At 48.2% G+C, this 13,973-nt stretch overlaps 1 long non-coding RNA gene across 1 annotated transcript; it reads left to right on the top strand.

The window, feature by feature from the left end:
* Window positions 1–476: 476 nt before the first annotated feature.
* On the top strand, window positions 477–11,717 carry LOC125976632 (uncharacterized). The gene is made up of 5 exons (XR_007484446.2): window positions 477–580; window positions 758–928; window positions 1,074–1,151; window positions 10,968–11,161; window positions 11,286–11,717. It is a non-coding gene; the product is annotated as an uncharacterized lncRNA (long non-coding RNA).
* The last annotated feature ends 2,256 nt before the right edge of the window (window positions 11,718–13,973 follow it).

A 13,973-nucleotide genomic window follows, 5' to 3' on the forward strand; every position in this document is an offset into this window, starting at 1 on the left:
AATGCTCTCTATGGTGCTCCTGTAGAACGTCCTTATGATGGGTGGGGGCAGGTGGGCTCTCCTCATCCTCCGCAGGAAGTACAAGCGCTTCTGTGCCCTCTTGACCAGTGCCGTAGTGTTCATAGTCCAGGAATTCAAATCCGCGGGGAGAGTTAACTTGTTTAAAAGGGAGTGGGCAGAAGAATTATTTAATTTATTTAAATCTATTTGGAGTGTGCGCCATTATGTCAATGCATAACAACTGTAAGTCTACTAAACAAAACAGCGGTTGCTATATGACGTCTGCCACGTCGTGGTCACGTGACGCGGACGTGACGTCGACGCCTACTTTACATCCCACCGATCACAGGACCCCTCGGCTGCATAACCGCGCCCCCTTCCCAACCAATCGGATTTGCTATACGCGAAAACGACGCCAATGGGCGGGCTCTTCCGCCAGAATTTAAATCCGTGGGCGTGGCTCGCAACAGGAAGTAGGAAAATGGCGATGTTGACAAAGACACAGCGGATGGTAACATACGACTAACGAGAGAAATATTTTTATTTTCTGCTTGCAACTGGACCGTCCAGAGCGTACACGGTAAGTACAACTCATCGTTTTTAAAAAGAAGTACTTTTGTTGCCCTGAAAAGCGAGTGAGTGTGGCGTTTGGGGGGAACGTCGAATTTCGACGATTCTTTCTGGTCAACGGTTGTAAATGATTGCGTTGATTAAAAAAGAAAACTTGATGTAACTCTACTTTTAACTGCCGTTTCAGATAAGCGGGTATTACGTCGCAGTCATGTGCCGCGGATATGACGTAATTGGCTGAACTTCCACCAAAATTCAAATCTGTTGGCGCGATGGCCGTGAGCCACTGAGCAACGACGAATATCAACAGAAATATCTTTATTTTCTGCTTGCAACTGGACCGTCTACAGCGTACACGGTAAGTAACACTCATTGTGTTTAAAGATATTTACGTTTGTAATAGCAACGTGTAGCTGAGGCGCTAGCAGAAGTGTAGCCGCGTTGCGTTGTACGTGTGAATATTGGTCCAGGCGAAATGTTAATGTTTAATTTCATTCCTTTAGGTTCCACGGTGTTTGTTGGCTGCAAGTTTTCCACTGCAAGAAGAGGCTCATATCATTGACCAGGAGCGAGCTACAACGGTGAGTAGCCATAACATTTATGTTAAACACTTCCTATTTCATGTCTAACAGTACTTGATTTAACAAATAACCATAAATAAATACAGTGTGGGCACTGAAGTTAACATATGTGATTATACTGCCTAATCTGTCACCGAGTATATTGTTGCAAAGTAATATAAGATCCAAAGTTGTAATTCAGAATAGTTTTCAAAAGAAGGCCATTAGAATTATATACAAGTCTGATTACCCTGAACATAACAACAAGCTATTAATTAAATCACAAATTCTTCAATTCAAAGATTTGGTAGATTATCAGAATAATAATGTCTAACAGTAATTGATTTAACACATCACGATAAGTAGATTGAGTGTGGGCACTCTCAAGTTAACATATGTGATTATACTGCCTAATCTGTTACAGAGTATGTTGTTGCCAAGTAATGTAGAATAGATCCAAAGTAGTAATCCAGAATAGTTTTGAAAAGGCCATTAGAATAATAAACAAATCTGATTACCTTGAACATAATAGTTAAGTGTTGAATATGTCCTATGAAGTCAAAATTTGGCACCATCATGTGGTGAAATTTGGAATTGCATCACATCCAATTTTGCCTGGGAACAAACAGATTAAATAAATCTTAGACTTAAATAAGCCACTCCTTCTCAAACAAGTAAACTCTGCCCATTTTGCGCAGTAGATGTTCTGTTAATATCTAGTATTTATACAAAGTCATAATTTAAATTGCTTTTAACCTTCATTCATCGCTTCAACCAACATTACTCGCTCTTATTACCAACTTGTATCGATTTAACTGAGCGTTTAATACTTCCTATCAGGTCTCAAGTCAAGATTTGGCAAAATACAATTTCAGCAAATCCAATTTTGCCAGGCAACAAAAAGAGATTAAATAAACTAAATAAGTCTTCTTCCCATTAAATAAATCAGAAAAGTCTGTCTTGCAACCAGTCCTCTTCAAACAAGTAAAGTCTGCCCGTTTTGTGCCGTAGATTTTGTGTCTATGCCTAGTATTTATACAAAATCATAATTTAAACGACTTCATTCCTTCATTCACTTTGGAAATTTGGAATTGCAGCAAATCGAATTTTGCCAGGGAACAAAAATAGATCAATTAAACTAAATAAGTCTTCTTCCCATTAAATAAATTAAAAAAGTCTGTCTTGTAACCAGTCCTTTTCAAACAAGTAAAATCTGCCCATTTTGTGCCGTAGATTTTGTGTTTATGCCTAGTATTTATACAAAATCATAATTTAAAGGATTTCATTCCTTCATTCACTTTGGAAATTTGGAATTGCAGCACATCAAATTTTGCCTGGGAAGAAAAGTAGATTAAATAAATTTAATAAGTCTTACTACTTCCCAATAAATAAATTAAATACGTCTTACTTGTTCCCACTCCTTTTCAAAAAAGTAGTTTAAAACGAGGGCCCTTCACTCAACCTTTAACCTCAACACCGCACGTCACATTGTGTTGTATCTGTGAATGTTGGTTGTGGCCAAAGGATAGTTTTCTTTCATTCGTTTAGGTTCCACGGTGTTTGTTGGCTATATGTTTTCCACTGTCAGAAGGATGAAAATACAAAGTACAACGCTTGGACGTGGGCGACGACGTCACCGGTGAGTCCTTCCTTCCTATTTATTTACCTTCTAGGTGCTAGAGGCTAAGTGTTAGAAGCTAAGTGTTAGAGGCAACACAATACGAACAACACAACACAATACGAACAACTCAACACAATATGAACAACTCAACACAATATGAACAACACAACAAAATACGAACAACACAACACAATACCAACAACACAATACAAACAACACAACACATTACGAACAACACAACCCAATACGAACAACACAACGATACCGCACTGAACAACACGATACCGCACTGAACAACACGATACCGCACTGAACAACACGATACCGCACTGAACAACACGATACCGGACTGAACAACACGATACCGCACTGAACAACACGATACCGCACTGAACAACACGATACCGCACTGAACAACACCATGCCGCACTGAACAACACCATGCCGCACCGAACAACACCATGCCGCACTGAACAACACCATGCAGCACTGAACAACATTATGCCGCACTGAACAACATTATACCGCACTGAACAACACCATGCAGCACTGAACAACATTATGCCGCACTGAACAACATTATACCGCACTGAACAACATTATGCCGCACTGAACAACATTATGCCGCACTGAACAACACCATGCCGCACTGAACAACATTATGCCGCACTGAACAACATTATGCCGCACTGAAGACCATGCCGCACTGAACAACACCATCCCGCACTGAACAACACCATCCCGCACTGAACAACACCATGCCGCACTGAACAACACCATGCCGCACTGAACAACACCATGCCGCACTGAACAACACCATGCCGCACTGAACAACTCCATGCCGCACTGAACAACACCATGCCGCACTGAACAACACCATGCCGCACTGAACAACACCATGCCGCACTGAACAACACCATGCCGCACTGAACAACACTATGCCGCACTGAACAACATTATGCCGCACTGAACAACACCATGCCGCACTGAACAACACCATGCCGCACTGAACAACACCATCCCGCACTGAACAACACCATCCCGCACTGAACACCATCCCGCACTGAACAACACCATGCCGCACTGAACAACACCATGCCGCACTGAACAACACCATGCCGAACAACACCATGCCGCACTGAAGAACACCATGCCGCACTGAACAACACCATCCCGCACTGAACAACACCATCCCGCACTGAACAACACCATCCCGCACTGAACAGCACCATGCCGCACTGAACAACACCATGCCGCACTGAACAACACCATGCCAAACTGAACAACACCATCCCGCACTGAACAACACCATCCCGCACTGAACAACACCATCCCGCACTGAACAACACCATCTCGCACTGAACAACACCATGCCGCACTGAACAACACCATGCCGCACTGAACTACACCATGCCGCACTGAACTACACCATGCCGCACTGAACAACACCATGCCGCACTGAACAACACAATGCCGCACTGAACAACACAATGCCGCACTGAACAACACCATGCCGCACTGAACAACACCATGCCACACTGAACAACACCATGCCGCACTGAACAACACCATCCCGCACTGAACAACACCATGCCGCACTGAACAACATTATGCCCCACTGAACAACAATATACCGCACTGAACAACATTATGCCGCACTGAACAACATTATGCCGCACTGAACAACACCATGCCGCACTGAACAACATTATGCCGCACTGAACAACATTATGCCGCACTGAACACCATGCCGCACTGAACACCATCCCGCACTGAACAACACCATGCCGCACTGAACAACACCATGCCGCACTGAACAACACCATGCCGCACTGAACAACACCATGCCGCACTAAACAACACCATGCCGCACTGAACAACACCATCCCGCACTAAACAACACCATGCCGCACTGAACAACATTATGCCGCACTGAACAACATTATGCCGCACTGAACAACATTATGCCGCACTGAACAACATCATGTCGCACTGAACAACACCATGCCGCACTGAACAACACCATGCCGCACTGAACAACACCATGCCCCACTGAACAACATTACGCCACACTGAACAATATTATGCCGCACTGAACAACACCATGCCGCACTGAACAACACCATGCCGCACTGAACAACACCATGCCGCACTGAACAACACCATGCCGCACTGAACAACACCATGCCGCACTGAACAACACCATCCCGCACTGAACAACACCATGCCGCACTGAACAACACCATGCCGCACTGAACAACACCATGCCGCACTTAACAACACCATGCCGCACTGAACAACACCATGCCGCACTGAACAACACCATGCCGCACTGAACAACACCATGCCGCACTGAACAACACCATGCCAAACTGAACAACACCATCCCGCACTGAACAACACCATCCCGCACTGAACAACACCATCCCGCACTGAACAACACCATGCCGCACTGAACAACACCATGCCGCACTGAACTACACCATGCCGCACTGAACTACACCATGCCGCACTGAACAACACCATGCCGCACTGAACAACACCATGCCGCACTGAACAACACAATGCCGCACTGAACAACTCAATGCCGCACTGAACAACACCATGCCGCACTGAACAACACCATGCCGCACTGAACAACACCATGCCGCACTGAACAACACCATCCCGCACTGAACAACACCATGCCGCACTGAACAACATTATGCCGCACTGAACAACATTATACCGCACTGAACAACATTATGCCGCACTGAACAACATTATGCCGCACTGAACAACATTATGCCGCACTGAACAACATTATGCCGCGCTGAACAACATTATGCCGCGCTGAACAACATTATGCCGCACTGAACAACACCATGCCGCACTGAACAACACCATGCCGCACTGAACAACACCATCCCGCACTGAACAACACCATGCCGCACTGAACAACATTATGCCGCACTGAACAACATTATGCCGCACTGAACAACATTATGCCGCACTGAACAACACCATCCCGCACTGAACAACACCATGTCGCACTGAACAACATTATGCCGCACTGAACAACATTATGCCGCACTGAACAACATTATGCCGCACTGAACAACATTATGCCGCACTGAACAACATCATGTCGCACTGAACAACACCATGCCGCACTGAACAACACCATGCCGCACTGAACAACACCATGCCCCACTGAACAACATTACGCCGCACTGAACAATATTATGCCGCACTGAACAACACCATGCCGCACTGAACAACACCATGCCGCACTGAACAACACCATGCCGCACTGAACAACACCATGCCGCACTGAACAACACCATGCCGCACTGAACAACACCATCCCGCACTGAACAACACCATGCCGCACTGAACAACACCATGCCGCACTGAACAACACCATGCCGCACTTAACAACACCATGCCGCAGTGAACAACACCATGCCGCACTGAACAACAACATGCCGCACTGAACAACAACATGCCGCACTGAACAACACGACGCCGCACTGAACAACACTACGCCGCACAGAACAACACGACGCCGCACAGAATAACACAATACCGCACAGAACAACACCATGCCGCACAAACAGTTTTAGATAATATTACGTCGCAGTCATGCGACGCGGACATGACGTCAATAGGCGGAACTCACGGCAAAATTATAATCCGTGGGCGTGGCTTGCAACAGGAAGTAGGAAAGCGGCAATGCTGGCAAACAAGACACAGCGGTTAGTAACACGGCGACTAACAAGACAAATATTTTTGTTTTCAGCTTGCAACTTGACCCTCTAGAGCGTACAAGGTAATTACAACTCATTGTTTTGAAAAATATGTTTTTTTGTAGCCCTGAAAAGCGAGGGAGTGTGGCATTTGGGAGGAACGTCGAACTCGGCGTCTGCTTCCAGCCACAGACGCCAAATTTCGACGATTATTTCGACTGGTCAACGTTTGTAAATTATTGCGTTGATTAAAAACTTTATTTAACTCTACTCTAAACTTTGCCGTTTCAGATATGCGGGTATTACACCGCGGAAATGACGTCAATAGGCTGAACTCTCGCCAAAATTCAAATCTGTGGGCGCAATGGCCTTGAGCGAGACAACGGATACAAACACGACGATTATCAACAGAAATATCTTTATTTTCTGCTTGCAAGTGGACCGTCTAGAGCGTACACGGTAAGTACAACTCATTGTGTTTAAAAAGATTTACGTTTGTGTAGTTTGCGTTGCGTTGTATCTGTGAATGTTGGTTGAGGCTAAATGTTAATGTTTAATTTCCTTCCTTTAGGTTCCACGGTGTTTGTTGGCTGTATGTTTTCCACTGCAAGAAGAGGCTCGTATCATTGACCAGCAGGAGCTACAATGGTGAGTACCCCTTTCGTCGTCCATTTATGTTAAACACTTCCTATTTCATGTCTAACAGTACTCGATTTAACAAATAACCATAAATAAATACAGTGTGGGCAGTCAAGTTAACATATGTGATTATCCTGCCTAATATGTTTATCACAAATATGTCACTAATATTTTTATTTTTTTATCACAACACCTTTGGACCTTCAGCAATCGATTATTTCCCTTCATCTACATAGAGACAGAACGATGGTGTCTTAAACATCTCATTCATTTCACCAAATAACTTCACGCAGGTGGATAACGGCCGTCTCGGTCACGCTATGTTGCGTGATGCAGTTTTGAATAACCAAATGCATTTATTCAATGAATAAGTCAAGCTAGATCTATGTTTATGATGTTGTACGTTACGGTACCGATTGAAGTTGAGTCCGAAGCCAGTGGAAAACAGCGCTGCGTTTGTGCTCTCCAGGTACAAATGGTGTGATCTCTGACTGACGACCGGGCGAGACTCGAGTAAGAGATGTCCAAACGAGCTCCGGCAGGGCGGGTCAAGGCGGAGCGAACGGACGCCTTTCAGGCCGCCAATGACGAGCTGAGAGCCAAACTGATGGACGTCCAGTTAGAACTTCAGCAGGAGAAGAACAAGGTGAAAACCTCAACAGACAGACACTGCCTTCCTCCCTGCCTGCTTCCCTGCCTGCCTCCCTGCCTGCCTCCCTGCCTGCCTGCCTCCCTGCTTGCCTCCCTCCCTCCCAGTTTCCCCGATGTAGATTTGACATGCGTGTGCCATGACTGTGTCAGCCTACGTCAACAAATGCACCGAGGACGTCAGCACCACTAAGAATATCATCACCCGGGGCAACCAACGACCCTGGATGACTGAGGAGGTACGTCAAACGCTACGAGCGCGGAACTCTGCCTTCAAGTCTGGTGACAAGGAGACACTGAGGACAGCGAGAGCCAACTTGAACCGTGCCATCAGGGTAGCGAAGCGAGACCACAGTCGAAAAATTCAGGATCGTTTCCACGACGCCAACAACACCAGGAGTATGTGGCAAGGCATACGGGCGATTACAGACTACAACTCACCCTCCCCCCCCGGTGGGTGAAGTTGATGCTGACTTTCTAAATGGTCTAAATAACTTCTTTGGGAGGTTCGAGGCACTAAACGGCACTCCAGCAGTTAAAACTGTCCCCCATCAGGAAGAGGAGGTACTCTGCCTTGACTCCGCCGATGTGTTGAAGACCCTGAGGAGAGTCAACCCCCGTAAGGCCCCTGGCCCCGACAACATTCCTGGGCGTGTGTTCAGGGAATGTGCAAGTCAGCTGGCTGGGGTCATCACAGACATTTTTAACACCTCGCTGGGCCAAGCCACAGTGCCAGCGTGCTTTAAGACTGCCTCCATCATTCCGGTGCCGAAGAAACCTCAAATCACCTCATTTAATGATTACCGGCCTGTTGCACTGACTCCGGTCATGATGAAGTGCTTCGAAAGGCTGCTTAAAGATCACATCGTTTCCAGACTCCCCCCATTATTTGACCCGTTCCAGTTTGCCGACCGGCAAAACCGCTCCACTCAGGACGCCATCTCCTCCGTTCTTCACCTGAGCCTGGCTCACCTGGAGGAGAAGAACACCCATGTTCGGATGCTGTTCCTGGACTTCAGCTCAGCGTTTAACACCATCATCCCACAGCATCTAGTAGGAAAATTGGAACACCTGGGCTTCAACACCCCCCTTCGCAACTGGCTGCTAGACTTCCTCACCAACAAACCTCAGTCAGTCCGGGTCGGACAGAACACCTCTGATGTCATCACCCTCAGCACAGGCTCCCCTCAGGGCTGCGTCCTGAGCCCCCTGCTGTTCACCCTGATGACACACGACTGCGTCCCCAGGTTCACCACCAATCACATCGTGAAGTTCGCAGACGACACAACGGTGGTGGGGCTCATCAGAGACAACAACGACCTGGACTACAGAGAGGAGGTGGAGCAGCTGGTGGGCTGGTGCAGAGACAACAGCCTGATCCTGAATGTGGAGAAGATGAAGGAGATCATCGTCGACTTCAGGAAAAACCAGCCTCACCACGCTCCACTGATCATCAACAGCTCAGCTGTGGAGGTGGTCAGCAGCACCAAATTCCTGGGGGTCCACATCACAGAAGACCTCACCTGGACTATGAACACTACGGCACTGATCAAGAGGGCACAGAAGCGCTTGTACTTCCTGCGGAGGATGAGGAGAGCCCACCTGCCCCCACCCATCATGAGGACGTTCTACAGGAGCACCATAGAGAGCATTCTGACAAGCTGACTCTCTGTGTGGTGTGGAGGCTGCACCGCCTCCGATTGGAAGAACGTGAGGAGAGTGGTGAGGACAGCAGAGAGGATCATAGGGGCTCCTCTTCCCTCCATTCAGGACATTTCATCTCAGCGCTGCATGTCCCGTGCCCGTAACATCATCAATGACCCATCACACCCCCACCATGCCCTCTGGGAAGAGGTTTCGCACAATCCGCTGCAGGTCCACCAGGTTCTGCAACAGCTTTTTCCCTGCTGTCATCAGACTGTTGAACATTAGAACTGTTGAGCTCTAAACTGAACTCTGCATCACACATTCACAGAACTGTACTTTATGACACTACGGACCTCTATCTTGCACTATCTCGCACTACCAACTTTACTGAACTTGTGTAAACCCTTTAAATAGAAGTTGAATACATGGTTTAGCATTCCTCTGCACACTCTTGAATACTGTTTTGCCTACTTGCACTATTGCATAATTAGCACTGCTGCACTTTATACTTATTTGTAATATATATATATATATATATACAGTATATGTATATATATATTTTCATAGGATATGTTACTTCTATTCAACTGCAATATCACTACTTTGTTGTAAGCCGTGTGCAACGAAATTTCGTTTTGTATGCACCATGTGCAGACAAGATGACAATAAAGTTTGTCTAAGTCATGTCAGGTCAGCTGTCTGGAGAGAGAGAGAAGTCAGGACCTGCGGGCGGAGCACCACCGTGCCACCGCCGCCATGACGGAACTCAAAAGCAAACTCCATGAGGAGAAGCAGAAAGAGTTAGCCGTTACCAGGGAGACATTACTGCGGCAGCATGAAATGGAGCTGATGAGAGTGATCAAAATCAAAGATGGAGAGATCCAGCGACTGAATGCCTTGGTCCTCAGCCTGAGGGACGGCTCCATGGACAAGGTGATCCGCTCAATCCGTGTCTGACTATCCGCACGCCACGTCGGGCTCCGATGCGGCCGCTACCGTATTGTGTAGCTTGTCCCCAGTAAGCGTCGCGGCGCTCCGTTGCGGTCTCAACGGCCCGATGTGGCGCAATGTCTGCTCAGGTGAGGAGCGGGGGCGCTTTGCTGGCGGAAGTGGAGGAGACGCGGCGGTGTCGGGAGACCGAGCGGTGTCGCCTCCACCAGGAGCGCGGAAGAAGCCCTGGCAGCGGCCCAGCAGGCCTGGCAGTCCCGAGCGGCCGAGCTCCGATCGGCTCATCACCAGCATCGGGAGGAGCTGAGCCGAACCAAGAGAGACTGCGAGAGGGAGATCCGCCGACTGGTAGGACTGATCAGATGCGCGGTGCGTGGCTATGTTCCCAATTTCGTTGTATACCTGCAGTGCAATGACACCTAAGGCATTCTATTCTATTCTATTTCACAAGAAGAAAACGTCCGGTTGCTCGCTTCGCTTTTGTCACAGCAATGGTGTTCTAGTCGATTCAAGATAAAAATTGGCCGGTTGCTCTCTTTGTTTTTGTCACAATTCTGGCAAATGAGTTTGCCCGCCTGCCTGAGCGCTCCCCGTTTGTACATCCAGATGGATGAGATCAAGCTGAAAGACAGAGCGGTTAGTGTTTTGGATAAATCCCTGGGGCCGGCCACGTCCACCGCCTTCAGCTGCAGACTCAGGCTGCCGAGCAGCAGATCGCTGCCCTGAGGGATTCCCAAAGGGTGGGCCTAAACTACCCTGGAAGTGGGGTCAACTGCGCTACTAGCAATCCTCTTCATAGCGTAAGCCACCTCATCACACACTTGCAGTACGCATGACTTAGTTCGTTGCTGGAGGAAGGTAGCACAAAAACAGTTTTGAACTTTGAACGAGTGGTTGTGTGTGTGTGTTGCGGGGCGTTTTCAGTCTCAGGAGGATCGGGACACGCGAAGGTTTCATCTGAAAATCGCTGAGCTCAGCGCAGTCATCAGGAAACTGGAGGATCGAAACGCCCTGCTTTCTGAAGAGCGCAATGAACTGGTAATTTATTGACGGCACGCTTGAAGGTTTGCGCTACGTTTGATGCGCGCCATCCAGCGAGGCACCCATTGCGCTTGCTTATTAGTTGAGCGGCGCGGCGAGTCGGTTGCCTGGTAGATGTCTTTTATTGGGAGCCAAAGCCACGATTCCGTTCAAACCGATGCAAAAGGAATGGATACGTTCTGGCCCGCGTGTTGTGCGTCTTTCGCATCCCGCACTTCATGCGTGCAGCTTAAGCGACTGAGAGAAACAGAAAGCCAGTTTCTGCCACTCCTGTACAAAAACAAACGCCTGAGCAGGAAGAATGAAGAACTCTCGCTGGTGCTGTGTCGCCTTGAAAACAAAGTGCGCTTTGTCACCCAGGAGAACGAGGAGATGGCAAGCTTGGTAAGTCGACGCGGACAACGGCGGCGTGCCAACAGAGTCCACTGAATTTGTGTTCCACAGAGAAGGCCTAGTTCGCTCAATGACCTGGAGCGCGGTTGCGGCCAGCAGGACGGTGAAATGGAGTTCCTTCAAGTTGTGGAGCAGCGGCACATCATCGACGACTTGTCCAAGGTCTTCAGGCAGGCGACTCGGTGCACGTACGGCAGCGCCGCGCTCGCTCGCTGTCGCCAGGAAACCTTTTCCGTCCAAAGCTTGGCCGGCGGCCGCCATCCAAAAAATTGGCCCCTTAAATTCCGACCTTTCAAGCAGGAGCATTGTGCGCACGCGTTTGAACACGCTTTAGACTTGTTTTGCCGTTTTCAGCAGCTCAAAGCTCCCGTTTTGTCAGCGCCTTTGCCACTCGCTGTGCGCTGAAAACGACAGACTCGCCCGGCTGCTCAGCCCGTCAACCATGAGCCGCGAGCGCGACGTCATTGTCCGTAGGCAGCTAGTGGCAAAATGCACCCTGTTAGAGTTGCGCTCGCTCCAACTTATTTTGCAAGAACCACACGGGAGACAAGTAAGTTCTTTTGGACACCTGCAGGTGGAGAGTCCATCCGTTGTACGAATGAAGTCTGACTCTCGGCTCCTGCACGAGCATTTTTATTAAGAGAAACAGGGTGGGTGTAAGAGTGGATTGAATAGAGAAAGCCCTTGACCTCTAGTCAAAACATAGCAAGGGATGTTTTACGACTTTGTGTAGGAAGGGATAAGCGATAGGGATAAATAAGGGATAAATAATATTATTTATTACAGGTTGCAGTCAAAGTCAAAGCAACATAATCATACGATAAAGATAATCTGGAAAACCCTGACACACCCTGTAGTTGTCACTTTTGGAAAAGACGAGCGTCCCTCCAATCATCGCCGGTGACGGGTTTTTCAGGCTCTGGAGACAGGACCTCATGTCAGAAATGTCATCGTGAGTTGCGTTTGTTTCTGCGCCGGAGCTGTTCGTTCCCTTTGCATCCAAAGAATCTCAAAGGCGGATTATTTGTGTCGACGGGAGAGAGATTTGCTGCTACGATACCGACGTCGACAATCTCTGAGGAGGAACAAAGCGTGAGGTCCTGCAAGGTGAGTCTGTTTGTTTGCGGCTGCTTGGTGTTGCGCAAGATGAAATGGCCTTTTTCTCGCTATCGTTCCTCTCGTCGATTCATCGTGAGGTGTCGCTTCAGTTTGTTCAGAGAGATGTTTGCTTCCGCGCCCGCAGGTCATCGAAACATTTTACGGCTACGACGAAGACGTGTTGGTGGACTCGGACGGATCGTCCTTGTCTTTTCACACCGACAGAACCCCCGACACGGAACCCGAAGAGGTAGCCCGCCATTTCTGCCAGCGTATTGGCGCCAAACATTCCTCTTCAGCCTGGAATCGGACTCGTCTTTGCGTCGCGGGTGCTTTGTCGCCGGTCTGACTGATTCTGGTACTAGTGCTGTGTTGCATTGGTGTGTGCATGAGGAGGCGGAGCTTCGCTACCGCCAGCTGACGCAAGAATATCAAGCGCTGCAACGAGCCTACGCTCTGCTAGCCCAGACCAGCGGAGGGGACTACGACGCCGAGAAGGAGATCAAGGTGGCGCCCCTTCCCGCAACCCCCGGCCGGGTCGCAGCCTCCCCGTTCTCACCCAGCCTCGGGTGTTCTCTGGTCTGAAAGGAGGAGGAGGAGCCTCCCTCCTCCTCCTTTCAGACCAGAGAAAAGCTGATGGTAGTGTCAAACGCACCTCTTTCAATAAGGTGCCCCCGGCTTCCCGGTAACGGGTTTGTCTTAGCCGAGTAACTCAATTCGAGGCAAGACTTCGAAGTGACCGCATCGTATTGAAGGCTCCCCGCTAATGTTTGAAGTTCTTATTATGTTACGGATATTTTTAGATGTCTTTGTTAAGACCTCAGGGATTCGTTTGTATAGCGCACCCTAGCACTAGTTTTGCCGAAGTAAATGTTGATATGGGTCCGTTCTACTTGGTCGCTCGAGCAGCGAGCCGACCAACTTGTTTATTCGAAAGAGAATCGAATTAATAAAAGTGTGACAATAATAGCATTTAAGGAGAAAATTAATGCACTTTACGTTATTAATTCTAACTTCTTATATGTAGATCTAGCACTTAACTGTCGGAGTGCTTCACCCCACTTGATTGCTTTAAAAAGA

The sequence above is a fragment of the Syngnathus scovelli genome, unplaced genomic scaffold, assembly GCF_024217435.2.
Source record: "Syngnathus scovelli strain Florida unplaced genomic scaffold, RoL_Ssco_1.2 HiC_scaffold_102, whole genome shotgun sequence".
Taxonomy (NCBI): domain Eukaryota; kingdom Metazoa; phylum Chordata; class Actinopteri; order Syngnathiformes; family Syngnathidae; genus Syngnathus; species Syngnathus scovelli.